Genomic DNA, 15,965 nt, shown 5'->3' on the forward strand with positions numbered 1-15,965 from the left:
TACACAGGCTGGGAGGCTCACTTCCAGCAGCAGTGTAGACAGACATATACTCATGTTTCTGTTTGTGTCTTTCCAACCCAAAGCCCTCTAGAAGCAATGCAAAGGGGTTGAACAAATGCCTTCCTTTCCATATTAAATGGAACACTACTTGGATGATCAAAGTCAGTCCTGAAAAACAAAAGATTTGTAAAGATATCCCTGTGAGAACAATATATCAGACTGTTTCAAAAATAAGCTGAGGCCATCGGTGACTATTTTAATTTTCTTAATGACAGTAACAAAATGTGCTGTGGTGGTTTTCAATGGAAACAACTACAGATCTCTTGGCTGTTTTTCATTTGAACCAAAGTGAAAATTTCATGCTATTTAACCAAGTCAAGGCCTTGCATGGAGAAATGAAATCACCATATACTTGGAGAACAAGTCTGGTTTTCATTCAATTTTACAAATAAAATCTGAAAGGTCTGCTGTTTAAGATGTTCCAATTATTTTTCCTATTTTATGACTATATGTAGTGACACGGAAATCATCTGCAGAAATGCATTTTGAACAGATGCCATCCAAAATCTTACTATTATATGTAGGTAAGTGTGAACACGCCATAGTACATCTAAATCTAGCAGAGACCTTTAAATAATGACAATCAGGATCAAGATTTATTGTGCTGAGCTCTTTACAAGAGGCTTTTGATGGTGACATACAGAACAACATATATTGCGTAAACAACAATCACTCTTTTTAAAAAAAAACATTGTTTCCCTTTAGAACTAGTTAGAAAATATTTCTTACTCCCAGTTGGCCAACATTATATATTGTTTATTAGCATTCCCCTTGCATTATTTCTGATATGTGACTTTGTTGAAAAGCCAAGACACATAAACTTAATGGCTGGTCTTTTCTCGTTAGCGCAGTAAAACATAGTGTGTGTCAAGAATCGTCTACAAAAATTACGACTGATGAATATGATAACAGAACACACTTTCTTTCTTCTTTGAAGTCTAATGATAAAGAATAAAATCACTTGACAACAAAAAAATAATATACCAGCACTTACTAGCCTCTTCAAACTGATTTGACATGTTTGCAGATCCACATAGATGTTTTCTTTTATCACAAAGAAAAGAATGCTTTTGTCATTGTTGCTAGATCAAACATTGGTTCTTTTTAGTCTTGGAGCAGCTTCTAAAATGTTACCATCAACTTTTATTAACTCAGCATATACTTATCTAGACGTGTCTAAACTTGTGTATCAATGAGCTTAGATTTTAAGAGATCAAAAACAGTCATTTTCACAATGTGCTGAACAAACATCACATACTTATTTCCATACTTTTTATATTTCTAAACAATCACTTTTCACTGCAAAGGGACCAATCCTGTTCCCATTGTAGTCAATATGGCAAAACTGTCATAGACTTAAATGGATGTAGGAACAGGTTGTAACCGAAAAACCCATATGAGTCTCTTGGGTCCCTTCTAGACATTTGCAAGGTGGCATGGCTAAGTCTGGACAGACAGACAGAAAGATTTTCATTCCTCCCTCCAAACACTGGAAAAAGCCAACATACATTTATTGATATTTAGTAATTTCTTATTAGATCCGGTTGGAAAAAATTAGCTGAAATTAAATTTTGCTTAAATAAAGAAAAAAATATTCTGAGCATTTTTCCCTTCCATTTTCTGACTCTCTCTATTTAGAATGAAGTAGATATAATAGGGAAAAGCAGAAAGAAATCACCATCATTTTGACCCTACAATGGCTTTTATGTATTCTTGAGTAAATATTAATTTATTTATTAAAACAGACTTCTTCTAACAACTTTTTTTTAAACTTTTGACATTTGAGAGTTAAGAGGGAGTTTTTCTTATTTGTTTGCTGACACTGACATGGTGTAGCTATCAAGAATACAACTTTTTCAGTTGATCTCTTTTTATGACTGATTTTTAATGCAAGTTAATTCCTGCCTTTTCTGTTGCTTTTTTCACATTCTAGATTTTAATTAATTTTTTGTTAAGGTGTTCATTGGCCTTTCAAATATGAGCCACTTACAAAGAAAAATTTGTTTCTATTAATAAATATTCATTTCTCAGTTCTAACCTGACTTCATTCTTTAAAAATACAACATTTAAAAAAAAAAATGTGAACTTTCGGGGTAGGATTGTTAAAAGAGCTATGGTAAAACTCCCATTGACTTTTAGGAAGATGAAGGGTTAGGTCAATATTGAGTGTTTTTGAACATCCCATCCTAAAAAGTCAACAAGTTGGTGAGAGAGTTGTTTGGTTTTACATGTAAGCCTCATGAAAAGCATATTAAACCACAATGCTGCAACACAAATATAATTCAGACAAAGCTATTGAACACTAGAGTTAAAAATCTTGTTACCAAAATACAGAAGAGATGTAAGTAATTCTTTTTTTTAGGCTTCAGAAATGCAATGAGCCAATGACAAATAGCAGTCTGAATCCTAAGCAGAACTAAAGTAGTGCTGGGCATGGGTGAAGGGTGGGGAACAAAAGTAGCTTCATATCACCTTTCCACATCCCGACCTTGATGGGGCCAGTTCAGTACCTGGACCAACTACAGCAGCCTTAAGGTTGCTCTAAACTGTGCCAGGTTGCAATTCATTCCACAACTGGGGACAACGAGACATGTTGCATCAGGGTGAGAGTGCAGGGTAAGAACATAAGAACGGCCATACTGGGTCAGATCAAACGTCCATCTAGCCCAGTATCCGGTCTTCTGACAGTGGCCAGTGCCAGGTGCCCCAGAAGGAATGAACAGAACAGGTAATCACCAAATGATCAGTCCCCTGTCACCCATTCCCAGCTTCTGGTAAACAGGCTAGGGACACCATCCCTGTCCATCCTTGCTAATAGCTATTGATGGACCTATCCTCCATGAACTTATCAAGTTCTTTTTTGAACCCTGTTATAGACAAGGGCTTAGATAGTTTAAGTTCAGGTCATGAACCTCCTCATTCTAATTTTTAACGTGGTTCTGGCTCCACCTTCCTACTGAACTGGCACAACTGTCTTTCAAAAGATCTTTACAACCCTTCAATAAAATACCTTCCTGTCAAAGACCCCAGTCCAGGGCCTAGCAGATTTGGCAGCATCTCCACATGCTGAATTTGAATCTGATGCACAAGTAATTTTAGGTACATGGAAAATACTTGCTCATGTCAATTCAATGTTAGATGGCTCCCAAGCGGTACCGGAGGAGGTGGGATTGGAGTTCATGAACATGTGAATTGCAACACTGCTCTGCCAAACTTGGCATCATGCTGGTCTGCTAGGTGATGGCATAGTGGGAGGAGACCTGGGCCAGAAACGCTGATGATGAAGCCTGAGCTTTTGTTGAATGTGCTGTCAAGATAGCAGGAGGAAGAGTACCCGCTTGATCATAGCACATATGAATGCAGGAAATGATCCAGGATGAAATTCTCTGTGCTGAAACCGGTAGGCCTTTCATCCTATCTGCTAATGCCACAAAGAGCTGTGTGGCTTTAGGGAACGGTTTGGTTTCTCTCAATGTAGAAGACCAGGGCACATCTAAAATCCAGCACATGAAGATGATGCTCCTCTGTATTCTTGTGAGGTCTGGGGAAGAAAACTGGCAGGAAAATAGCCTGATTACTATGAAACTATGAGACCAGCTTTGGGAGGAATGCTGGGTGGGGGCACAACTGAACCTGTTCTTACAAAGAACACCATATACAGCAATTCTCATGTATAGGCCCTAATTTTTGAGACTTTTCTGGCTGAGGTAATGTCTAGCAGGAAGCTGACCTTCCAGGAGAGATACAACAGAGGCCGTGATGCCAACAGCTCAAAAGGAGGGCCCATGAGTCTCAACAGGACCACAGAGGGATAGGTTCACAAATTTGATGGTAAAGCCTCTTTAGATCCTTGAGGAAGTGAATGGACATTTAATGTGAGAAGACTGATCCACCAGAGGGTGGAAGGCTGATTTTGCTGCTAAATGCACTTTGATTGATGAAATGGCTAGACCCTATTGTTTCGGATGGAGTAGGTATTCCAGCATGGACTGGAGAGGTGACCGAGTTGGTGAGAGGCCTTGTTGGGAAGACCACACCGAGAAACGCTTCCATGTGGCTAGATAAGTCCTCTTGTAGATGGGTCTGAACAGGCCAGCTCCACCGGATTCCACCATGCAGCTTCCACATGGTCAAGTGGAGGGCCTTGAGGGTTCAGGTGGAGTAAACGGTCATGATCTAGTGAGATCAGGACTGGGAGGGGCATGAGCAGCAGCATGGGTGCTACTGATAGATCTAATAGCGTGCTGAACCGGTGTTGGTGCAGCCATGCAGGGGCTATAAGAATAACCCTTGTTTTGTCTCACTTGACTTTCAGAAGGACCTTGTGTACCAAAAGAACAGGGGGAAATGCATAGAACAGGAGCTTTGTCCAAGGGAGTAGGAAGGCATCTGAGAGGGAGCCCAGGCTATGACCGCGCAGTGAGAAAAACTGTTGACATTTCCTGTTCTGCTTGGTTGTGAAAGGTCTACATGGGGAAACCCCCACCTCTGGAAGATGAATTTGGTTACTTGTGGTAAGAAGAGAAAGACCTGCTGAGGTGATCTGCCAGAGTGTTCCGGGCTCCCAGAAGGTGGGAAGCTTCGAGGTGGATGGAGTGTTTCACATAGAAGTCCCACAGGCAAATGGCCTCTTTATGCAGGGTAGACGAGCACATTCCTCCCTGTCTGTTGATCGAAAACATGGCTGCTGTGTTGTCCATGAGCACTTGTACGACTTTGCCCTTGATCTGGGATAGGAACGCCTGGAATGCTCTGAGCTCTCTGACGTTTATGTGCAAGGGGAGCTCTTCTTGGGACCACAGGCCCTGAGTCTTGAGGTACTGGAGATGAGCCCCCCAATCTAGATTGGACATGTCCAAAATTAGGGGTACTGATGGTTGGGGGGGTGACAAAGGGAACACCTGCACCCACTGATCAGGGACCCCTTCACCAGTCAAGGGAGACGAGGACCAGGGCGGGAACTGTAAGCACTGAGTCCAAGTGGTAATGGCTCAGTGAGTACACTGAGACCAGCCAAGCTTGTAGGGGTCTGAGGTGCAGTCTTGCGTGCTGTACCACATAAGTGCATGCAGCCATGTGACCTAAAAGTTTGAGGGAAATTTGGGCTCTTGTGCCTGGGTGGGCCCTTGACCTTGGATATCATAGCCAACATTGTCTGAAAGTGAGCTTCTGGGAGGAAGGCTTTGGTGTCGGTGGAACTGAGCACCAATAAATTCTATCCTCTGGATGGGGGTGAGAGATGACTTTTGCTCATTTATCAATAGGCCCAGGGCATAGAAGGTAGATTGATGCTGGCTTTCACCTGGGCCTCGGACTGGCCCCTAATCAGCCAGTCATTGAGGTAAGGGTATACTTGAATGTCTCACCTTCTGAGGAAGGCCGCCGCCGCCACCACCACCACCACGCATTTTCTGAAAACCTGAGGGGCTGCCAACAGGCCAAAGGGGAGGATGGTGAAGTGGCAGTGGGTCTGGTTTGTGATGAACCTGAGGAACCTTCCGTGGCCATGGAAGATGGAGATGTGGAACTAGGTGTCCTTCAAGTCCAAGGTGGCATACCAGTCTCTTGGATCCAGGGAATAATGGAGGCCAGGGAGATCATGCAGAACCTCAGCTTCTTGAGATAACTGTTGAGGCAATGAAGACATAGGATGGGTTGCAGACCCCCTTTGGCCTTCAGGATTAGGAAATGGCGAGAATAAAACCCTTTCCCTCTTAAATTCTGAGGCATTTCCCCCACAGTCCCTACCCGCAGGAAGGCTTGCTCGTGAGAAGGGTCCCTGAACGGGGATGGGTATGGGAGAGAGGGCTGGAAGAAAACTGAAGGATGTAACTTTCGTACACCGTACTCAGCACCCAAAGGTCTGAGGTGATGAGGGACCATGCTGGGCTGAAGTAGGAGAGTTGGTCTGAAAACAAAGCTGGGGCAGGATCCGGTATGGGAACTGATATAATGCCCCTGGGTGCTTCTTCAAAAGCTCTGCTTGGGGCCTCCTGGATATCTGTGTGATCCCGGTTATGAGGCTGAGGTGGAAGGGGGTGGTTGCCTGCATTTATAACCTCAGCTCTATTTCTTAAACAGGTCTTAGTGATGTGGCGAAGCCAAGAAGTAGACTAGTTGTTGAGGTCTGAAATGCTTCCTCGAAGGTGCCAGGGAATAGAGGCCCAGGGATCTAAGGGTGGCCTTGGAATCTTTCAGGCCATGGAGTTTTGCATCTGTCTATTCAGAGAAGAAGGAGGTTTCCTCAAACAGAAGATCCTGAATGGCTTGCTAAACCTCCAGTGGCAGCCCTGAAGATTGGAGCCAGGAGCACCTTCTTAGGACCACAGCCTGGAGGGAGGCCCTGGCTATGGTCTTCCCTTCCTCCATCAGAGCAGAGAACTCCTGGGGCAGCGAATCCTTAAACTTCAACATGAAGTCCCAGACATTATAGTTAAATCTCCCAAGCAAGGCCTGCTGATTGGAGATGTGAAGCTGTAACCCATCAATAGAATAAATCTTTCTACCAAACAGGTTCAGCTTCTTTGAGTGCTTTGGCTTGCAGCCCTTGTCTGTCTCTTTCGTTAGCCGCTATGATCACAGGGGGGGGGGGTGGAAATATAGATATTCACACTGCTTGGCGGGAACATAGTACATCTTCTCTGCTCTGTGGCAGGCAGCGAAGAAGGGGTCCATATAGGGACCTGACTGGACCCGTAATAGCCTCATTGAGGGATAGGGCCACCTTTGCTGCTGCCAAGATAGCAGTCAGGCTCTGGGGGGACTCTTTAAGCACCTTCACCTCTAGCCCTAGCTTAGAAGCACCATTTTCTATAGCTCTTGGTGAACTCTGAAGTCATCCTGCGGCGCTGAGCTGTGTGGTCCCGACACAACTTTGTCTGGGGAGGATGAGGATAAAACCTTCACTGGCAGGGGGCCTTCCTCCTCTAACTTCTACATCAATCATATCATGCAGGCCGAAGTCCTGAGTGTTGGTACCAGGCTCCGTACTGAGTCCAGGTCGGGTGGCAGATGGTGTGGCGGAGCTGCTCTTCTCTCGGACAAACTGAGTACAAACAGCTAGAAGGCTGTCCTCATACCGGGGGAAAACCCCACGGATTCCAAAACAGCCATTCAACCTACATATGCCGCTGTCCTCTGGGCCAGGGACCCGAGGGGCACCTGCACTGGGATCTGGTGGGATGTAGGATGGATACTGGTAACAGCCCCTTGTTTGGGTGCAGGACTCCGCCTCTGTCTCCAAGGATGAGTCAGCTTGGGGAGACCATGGAGGGTTCTGCCAGCTGGTGCCGAGGGTCCAGGAAATGGTGCCAGAGCGAGGACGTCTTCACCAGCATCAGGAGAGTCAGTTTCCCTCTGGTCAGTACCAGAAATACTCCATATTTCTACGTGTCCAAGAATTTTACTTTCTTTTAAAAACAAAACAGCTAATAAATACTACATTTGAAGATTTACAGCGTTATTCACATCCATCTGTGTAGTGTTCTAAGTTGTATGACTATCTGGGTTATGCAGCTCTTTTTTTTTCTTTTCTGTTGCCTTGCCTCATTACTCTACGCTAAAATGAACTGCATATGCTTACTTATTTGCCAATGCTCCACCTCCTTGTCAAGTCATTCAGAGTTTTATCACCTGCCTTTTTTGTACTGACATTCCCTCAGTTTTGTATTTTCAGTAAATTTCATCACCTTACTACTTGTTCTTTCTTCCATGCTATCGATATGCTGCATAAATTCAACAAAATCAGCCCAAATGATCCTTACGGCATTCCATTATTCACATTCCTCCAACCTAAACTGCTTCAATTCACAAGTCTCCTATCCTTTCTGTATCCAAGTTAGGGTTTTTTAAAAATCAAATAAAGTAGCTCTCCCTATGCCATACTTATTCATCCCACAGATTAGTCTTTTGTGCTGTACAGTTTGAAAAGCTTTTCTAAAATCCAGGTAAATTATGTTCATGGCTTCTTCTATCAGTGCTTGTGGTTACTTCATCAAAATAGTCCATCAAAATTTTTAGACATGATCCCTCTTTTGTGAATCTGTGCCCTCTATCCTTCATTAAATCCAAAGTTTCTAGGTGTTCCTCTATTATGTATTTGATTAGGCTTTCTAGCATCTTCCCTTGCTGTTTAAATCAAGCTTACAAACCTGTAATTTCCTGCATAATCCTTACATCCCCTGTTAAATGTCTGTTAGCAGTAGTGTTTCCCTAGTCCATTGAAACCTCTTCTATTTCCAAAAAGAGACTGCAAATATATCTGCTTAATGTTTCCTTTTATCTTTGGCCACTTCCATTTCACAGTTTCTTCTTTCTTTGGGAAAGGGGTATCTATTTATGACATCTGTTCCGTGTCTTCACATTGGGAGTACTAAAAGATAGAACCCAGTTTATCAATATCTGTTTCTTTGATCCTCCATATCAGTTTTAGCCCCACTAGTATCTCCTTCCACTGAACCTTTGTCCCTATATACAGCATCCAAAAAGTACCTTGCAACTTCTAATGCAACCTTGCTTTTATCCTCCATTGTTTGTGTAGGAGTATGCAGCCTTCCTTAGTTTAACCTATATACTTTTTAGTTCTCTCCTGCAAGCAATATTCTTTACTTCATAAACCTGTATGCTTCCCTCTTACCTACAATGACTTTTTCCATGTACTTGTTCATCCAACACTGGCCTGCAGTCTTTGCTGCTAAGCGACTAGCCCAACCCGCTCAGTCCTGCTCAATTGACTTTTAGTCCTCTTCCTCCAACAAAGGGTGAAGCTCTCCCATCGGCATAGGTAGCGTCTTCACTATGCGCTACAGAGGCACCGCTGCAAGGCTGTAAGTGTAGACAAGCCTTCAGGCTCATGAGGTAGAAGCTACAAGGCTATAAAACTGCAATGTAGATGTTCGGGCTCGGGCTGGAGCCCGAGCCCTGTGACCCAAACATCTGGCTCAAGCCCAAAAGTCTACACAGCAATGTTATAGCCCTGCAGCTCGAACCTTGCAGCTGACATAGGTCAGCCCTGGGTGTTTTACTGCAGTGCAGACATACCCACAGACAACAAACCATACGACCTAGGTCTGCACACAACATTATACCCATTTGCAAGTACCAAATCCTGGAACGACATCACCTGACTTTTCATTGTATTGTTTTTATTATTACCAGTGTGCTTGGAGCTGCACAAGACACATAAAGAAACCTGGCCCCTGCTCTGAAAAAGCATATTTATCCACTTACCTCATTCTTCATCACAGATCAGATTATTTTTGACAAGTGCCATAACTGAGGATTTATTTTCTGTCTTCCTGAATGCTTAAGCTCTCAGAGAACTAAGCATATGTTAGACAGCTTCACTGAATAGTTAGCCATTTATCTTGCTCATAGGGGCACTGTCAACTTGCATTTTTTATACGGACTAATTTCTAAATACTCCAGTTGCTAATAAAGTACCCTTTAATTAGCATATTCTGATTGTTTTAAAAAAGATTAATTATTTTATAAGAATTTTTTCAGTTTTCCTTTTGATGTTTATTAGGGTCTTAACTATACAGGGAAAACAGTGAAAATGACTATAGATAAATAGCTGTCAAATCTACAAAGTAAACAAGCTGAAAAATAATATTTTCCTAACTTCTTTCTTTGTAGCTACTTGTAGCTATAGAACATATTCATCATCATCATGTTCCTATTTCGCCTCTGGCGTTTAGGGCAATGACGAAGCTCCTCCACTCCTGTCTGTTTCTGGCAAGTCTTTCAATGGTTCCTCAGCTGTGCCCCAGGTTTTTCAGCTCAGCTTCCACAGCTCTTTGCCATGTTGTTTTCAGGCAGCCTCGTTTTTGCTTTCCTTCAGATGTCCATGTTATTGCTACTCTGGTGATGGAATCAGTTTCCATCCGAAGCACATGACTGATCCATCTCCAACGCCTCCTGGCAATGATGGTGCTCAGATCCTCTTGGTTGCACTGTGTCAATAGATCTTGGTTTGAGATTGTTCTGGGCCAAAAGATACAGAGGATTTTTCTGAGGCAGGTTGTATGGAATGAAGACAGTTTAGACATGTCATACTTTCTCATTCCCCAGCATTCTGCACTATAAAGTAGTGTTGAAAGTACGCAGCTCTGATAAATCTTGAGTTTGGTTTTGGTGGTGTATTTTGATGATTTCCAGGCTGTATTTAAGCTCCTGAAGGTGTTCTTGGCTTTATTGATTTTGTTCCGGATGTCCTGGCTTGTTCCACCATCCCGGCTGATGGTGCTGCCCAAGTATGTGAATGTTTCTACATTGGTGAGAACATAATCCTCTATCTGTACTGGTGATGGTGAGGCAATATTAAAGGTAATGATATCTGTCTTATTGCGGTTGATTTTCAGTCCAACTTGCTGGCTGAATGCATTGAGTCGAGTTGTTTTTTCTTGTCTATGGTGTTGGGTATGTGATAGGAGAGCGACATCATCTGCAAAGCCCAGGTCTTCAAGGGATGAGAAGAGTGTCCATTTAATGCCTCTTGGCGTGTCTTCTGTTGAACGCCGCATTACCCAGTCGACGGCAATGTTGAAGAGGATTGCAGACCTGACACACCCCTGATGTACTCCTGTTTTGACTTCAAAACTGAGCTCACTGTGATCAACACTGCATGTAAAGTCGAAACAGAAGCATCTGATGACATTGATTATACGGAAAGGAATTCCATATGCCCACAGAATGCGCCATAGGCTGGTCCTGTGAATGCTATCAAAAGCCTTCTCAAAGTCTATGAAATTTATGTGGAGTTGCCGTTGCCATTCTAAGCACTCTTCTATTATGTTTCATAGAATGAAGATCCTGTCTGTGCATCCACGCCCTTTCTGAAAACCAGCTGGCTCTTTTCTGAGAACACTATCAACTGCCTCTGATATACGCTGGACTATGATCTTACACAATACTTTGTTTGGCACAGATAAAAGTGCCAAATGGCAGAGATAAGAACCAGATTGATATATCATGATCAAAGGCAAATGGTGACGCTCACTGACAGATGTGAAAGTGAGAAAGGGTGCAGATGTTGGCAGCGATCACCACCTTGTGACAGCCTACATCAAGCTAAAACTGAGAAGTGTGGGTCCACCAAACAAGGAACATAGACATTATGATATTGACAAGCTAAAGTCTCCTGAAATATAGAAAGCTTTCATTCTGCAGCTAAAGAACAGGTTTCAAGCACTTGCAGACCTTGATGAAGAGGAGGGGAATGCAGATGAGGAGATCAACAAGAAGTGGGACAAAGTAACAGCAATTTATAAACAAGAGCAGTGAAGCCTGTCTAGGCTACAGGCAGAAGAGAAGGAAGGAGTGGATTACAGGCAGCACAAGCCATAGAAACCAGACGAGCCCTGAAGAAAAAAGTTTTAGACATAAAATCCCAGAAGCTAAAGGACAGATACCAGGAGCAGTATAGCAAGGCACACTGGGAGGTCAAATGCCTTGTGAGACTGGACAAATGGCATTATATTGATAATCTGGCAACACAAGCAGAGGATGCAGCTGCTCGTGGTGAACAAGGAACCGTCTACAAAATGACACGGCTTATCAGTGATAAATGGCAGACACCAACAAACATTCTCATCAGGAACAAACAAGGACACCTACTAACAACTGAAAAAGATCAAGAAATGCGCTGGACAGAGCATTTCAAAGAATTGCTGAACATGGAGCCACCAAAGAAGCGAACATCCAGGAGGCAGAAGAAGATCTAGATATCAACACAGATACCCCAACTAAGGAAGAGATCATTCAAGCCATCAGATCCTTAAAAAATGGGAAGGCTCCTGGCAAGGATAACTTGAATGCAGAATTGTTCAAGGTAAATCCTAAATTAGCAGCATCTATCCTGGCCCCTAGTTATAGTGAAGACACCAAAGACAGGAACTCTCAGTGATTGTAATAACTGGCATGGTATCACACTTTTACCTGTGCCAAGCAAAGTATATAACATATTGCATATAACATTCTCACACAAGTGTGACGGGTCCCTTGAACAAGGCCTACCTTTGCTATTATGCCTAAAGAATCTTTGCTACCATTTGCTGTACTGTCTTTTGCCCTTTGCACTCTAGATCCTTGAACTCTTTGTATAATCATCTCTCTTAATGTCTCATCTGCAAACCTGTCCTCCTCCTGTCATTTAGTGAAGCTAGATGGCTCGCAAGGTCATGTGACCTCATGCAGAAAGTACCACATCTTGCAACATTTTAAAATCACAGCATCTTCCTTTCAAGGTCCCTAATCCCTCAGATCTCCAGACCTTTGAACACTCAATATTAAAGTGTAGCTCTTGTCAGAAGAGTGACTCTAAAAATGACATCATGGGATTCTATATTTATTCTCTCTCAATTACTTCATTTTAGATTTGCATAGTTTACAAGTACAAATATGATTTCCCTAACTTCCAGCACTGCAAACTCAATCTGGGATCTGAAAAACAAATATGCTCTGTCTGCCTCCCTACACTAGGCTTGATCCTGCCGGGGCGGGGGTGGGGGTGGGTGGGAAGCATCATATGGGACTTTGATTACTAAAACTAATAAATCCTGAGCACTGTTTAATAATCAGAAGTCTGTTATGCCTACTATTAACATCTTCTTCCAGATCCCTGCCTGCCTTTCTGCCTCCTTACACTGGTCCTGATCTTGAAGGGTGTTGCCACTCAGGGAGTTTCCTGAGTCAGTGGGAGTTGCTGACAAGTCAATAAGAGTTGTAATACTTAGAATCACTCAAGACTAGGCCAGCTGACATCAGTAATAAAGATTTTGTAATCAGAATTCAGTTGATAATTTTGTTGATGATGCATGTGGCAGCAAAGTACGATCTATATGGTAGATCTGAGATATGCAGGAAACCGATATATGGAGTAAAAAGGTTCCACTTTTTCAGTCACTTTTTTTGTTTGTGTTTGTTTCTTTTAAACTACGAGGCGCTTTGAGGCAGCCATTCAATAAAGCCACCGCTCTCTCCACCCACAATCAGCAACAGTTGCAGCCCAATAAAACTAACAGTTCACACGTATTCACAGGAGAATAATCTTTTGCCACTACTTTCTATCACAAATTTTGTAACAGCCCTCAGGACCTAGACACAAAAGCAAAATTTAAGGCTCTTTAAAATGTTATACACCAGTAATACCTTTATTTATTTCAAAACCAATAACACTTTCCTCTGACCCCATGCAAACAGTTGCCTTTGAAAAAAAAAAAATAACACTAACTCTCCTTTATAACATTCTTCTGAAAGTGGCCCTTTAACCTCTCCTGGCCTTACCCATACATTTTAATCTGGATTTTTATCGATTCGAGCAGATTCTGGACATTATCCTACAATTGTAACAAAGTCTTACTGAACAGAACTTACACTAAAAAAATGCAATACTAATATTAATGTACAAAAAAATACATCACAAATACATTGTATATAAGAATCTGAAACATCAATGATAGGAATGCATCCCTTAGATCCCAAGCATGCAATTAGAACTGCACTGGTGAAGGTCAGTTGGATTCCGTATGGATACAAAGACATGCTCATGCTGATCTGTTTGCAGGATTCGCGTCTATGCTTAACTGACATAGCTATGCTGGCAAAATGCTTAATGTAGAGACAGTCATACCAGCAAAAAAATCCTTTTGCCAGGATAACTTATTTCAGAAGAGTGACATCCAGGGAATTAAACCAAAAGGAGTATAATTATATTGGTATCATTATGCCAGTAAATAAGTCCTTAGGCTTATTCTACACTAGAAAATCGTTGCCAGTATACCTGTATAGCTGTACCGGCAAACCCTCCTAGTACAGACACAGTTTATACTGGCAAAAGATACTTTCGCCAGTACAGTTTATATCAGTTCCCCAGGCCGTTCGGGGAGGGGGGGGGGGGCAGGACAAAGCCTCCCTGCTAGTCTTCTTGCTGTCCGCCCAGCACGCCCGCCCACTGCTTGCTTCCTCACCCGCCCACCGCTCTCCTCCTCGCTGTCCGCCTGCCTCCTCACCCCCCCTCCTGCCGGTCACTCGCCTCCCCGTTAGTCTCCTCGCTGTCCATCCAGCGCCCCCCACCCCCGTCCGCCCGCCGCTCTCCTCCTTGCCATTCGCCTGCCTGCCTCCTCATCCCTCTCCCACCTGTCACTTGCCTCCCCGTTCGCCTCCTCACCCCGCTCGCCCGCCCTCCTCCCACCTCACCTGAATATCGGGACAAATGGCGTCTCGATCGTACATCGGTCAGGACACAGGACAAAGGGCTAAAAGTTGGGACAGTCCCGATTTTACGTGGGAGCCCCCAAAGCGCAGGGCCCAGGGCAGTCGCTCTGATTCGCCCTACCCAAGGGATGGTTCTGGCAGTTCCCTCAATTAATTATGCTCCAAGAGCAAAAGGACACTTTTTGCCAGTTTACCTGTACCTATGCTACAGCTTTAGCCAGTTGAGAAATGTAAAAAAAAATCACCTCCCTTACCCAACATTGTTATAGTAACAAAAGTTTCCAGTGTAGATCTGATCTGAGGCCTGCTCTACACTACAAAGTTAGGATGACATAAGTCACCTTGTGTCGACCTATTTGTACATGTGTCTACACTCAAATTTGTCTCCTGCAGATGTAAGTGCCCCAATTATGACAACATAGTAAAATCTCCTTCCCGAATGGCGGAGAGCCATGGTCAGCTTACTGAGGTCAACACAGTGTGAGTGTAGACACTGCATGATCTGTATTGACCCTAATGGTTCTCCAGCAGCTGTCCCACAATGCCCCATTCTCTACAACTGTGACCACTCTGTTCTTCATTCCCGTGTTTGGTTAAGTGAGGGAGAAAGGAGGCATGAGAAACAGTTTATGTATATAGGAATGTCCCTTGTATCCTACGGGGGGGAAATCTCAATGAAAGTTTCATGGAGCTACTCTGCAATCCTCTCCCAAAGACTTCTACCGCGGAGGAAGAAATAAGGCTGCCATCCGTAGGATACTTTCTCTGGACACACTGCAATGAGTTTGGCTGGCACCAGTAAACAGGTTAGTGGCATATGGGTCTGGGCAGCTTGGGGGTGCTCTCTGTGCCTTTGTTACCCTCTGGAGTGAGATATCAGCTAAAGCCACCACTGCCTGTGGCAAATAGTGCCAATACTGAGTGCCACTGCACTATGCTCATATCCCTGGAATAAAGAACAAAATTGTATTATTTCATGAAAACAAAATTCCTTCCCCCACTGCCTTACCCCTGGCAGGCCAGACTCACCATAGCAGAGGGTGGAGTGCAGTGTTATGCAGAGGCACTCCAAAGCTGTAATGTGAATAAGCATGTCTTAATAAAATATTTTATGGAAGTAAGGGAAGGGAGCTTTGAAACTTAACTTTCCCTTTCTATTGTGACTGTAAATCCACTAATACATCTGTCTCTTTTTATCAGCAGCTGCAGTCATTGTGGCCTTGAGGGGTACCCCTCAACACCCGCAGAATGTCAGACCCTGAGGAGAACAACATGTTCAGGAAGATCCTGCAAGCCCATGCTGCATCAGACCGCGAACAAAGGGCCTGGAGGGCCAACAGGGCAGATGGCATAGAGAAGGAAAAAGCAGGGAGGAGAAAAGCCCAGGAGTCCCAACAGGAAAAGAAGAGGGAGATGCACCAGGAGATTATGGTTCTTCTCAGACTCTCCATCCTCTGCAGTCCTGGGAGAATTCCATGGTAGTAGCTCCACACAGCCTATCCCTACCACTCCATGCTGGAGGACAGCAAGGAAAACCACAGCTTCGCTTTCATCTGAGCAAACCATCGTGTGTATGTTCCACAACGGACTACATCTGTGCACTGAAATGGACAAAAATGTTCTCTGCCTTTCCAATCTGAAAGTTCTAGTCCACTAATTTAAGTTTGTATTGCAGTCCCTGGGTTTTTTTT

General features: G+C 43.6%; 1 protein-coding gene across 7 annotated transcripts in view; it reads right to left on the minus strand.

Moving 5' to 3' along the window:
- Positions 1 to 15,965, minus strand: part of ZNF521 (zinc finger protein 521) — a 272,771-nt gene that overhangs the window by 129,289 nt on the left and 127,517 nt on the right. The window lies entirely within an intron of this gene.

Source organism: Terrapene carolina, unplaced genomic scaffold (genome assembly GCF_002925995.2).
Source record: "Terrapene carolina triunguis isolate 2854851 unplaced genomic scaffold, T_m_triunguis-2.0 Scaffold58, whole genome shotgun sequence".
Classification (NCBI taxonomy): domain Eukaryota; kingdom Metazoa; phylum Chordata; order Testudines; family Emydidae; genus Terrapene; species Terrapene triunguis.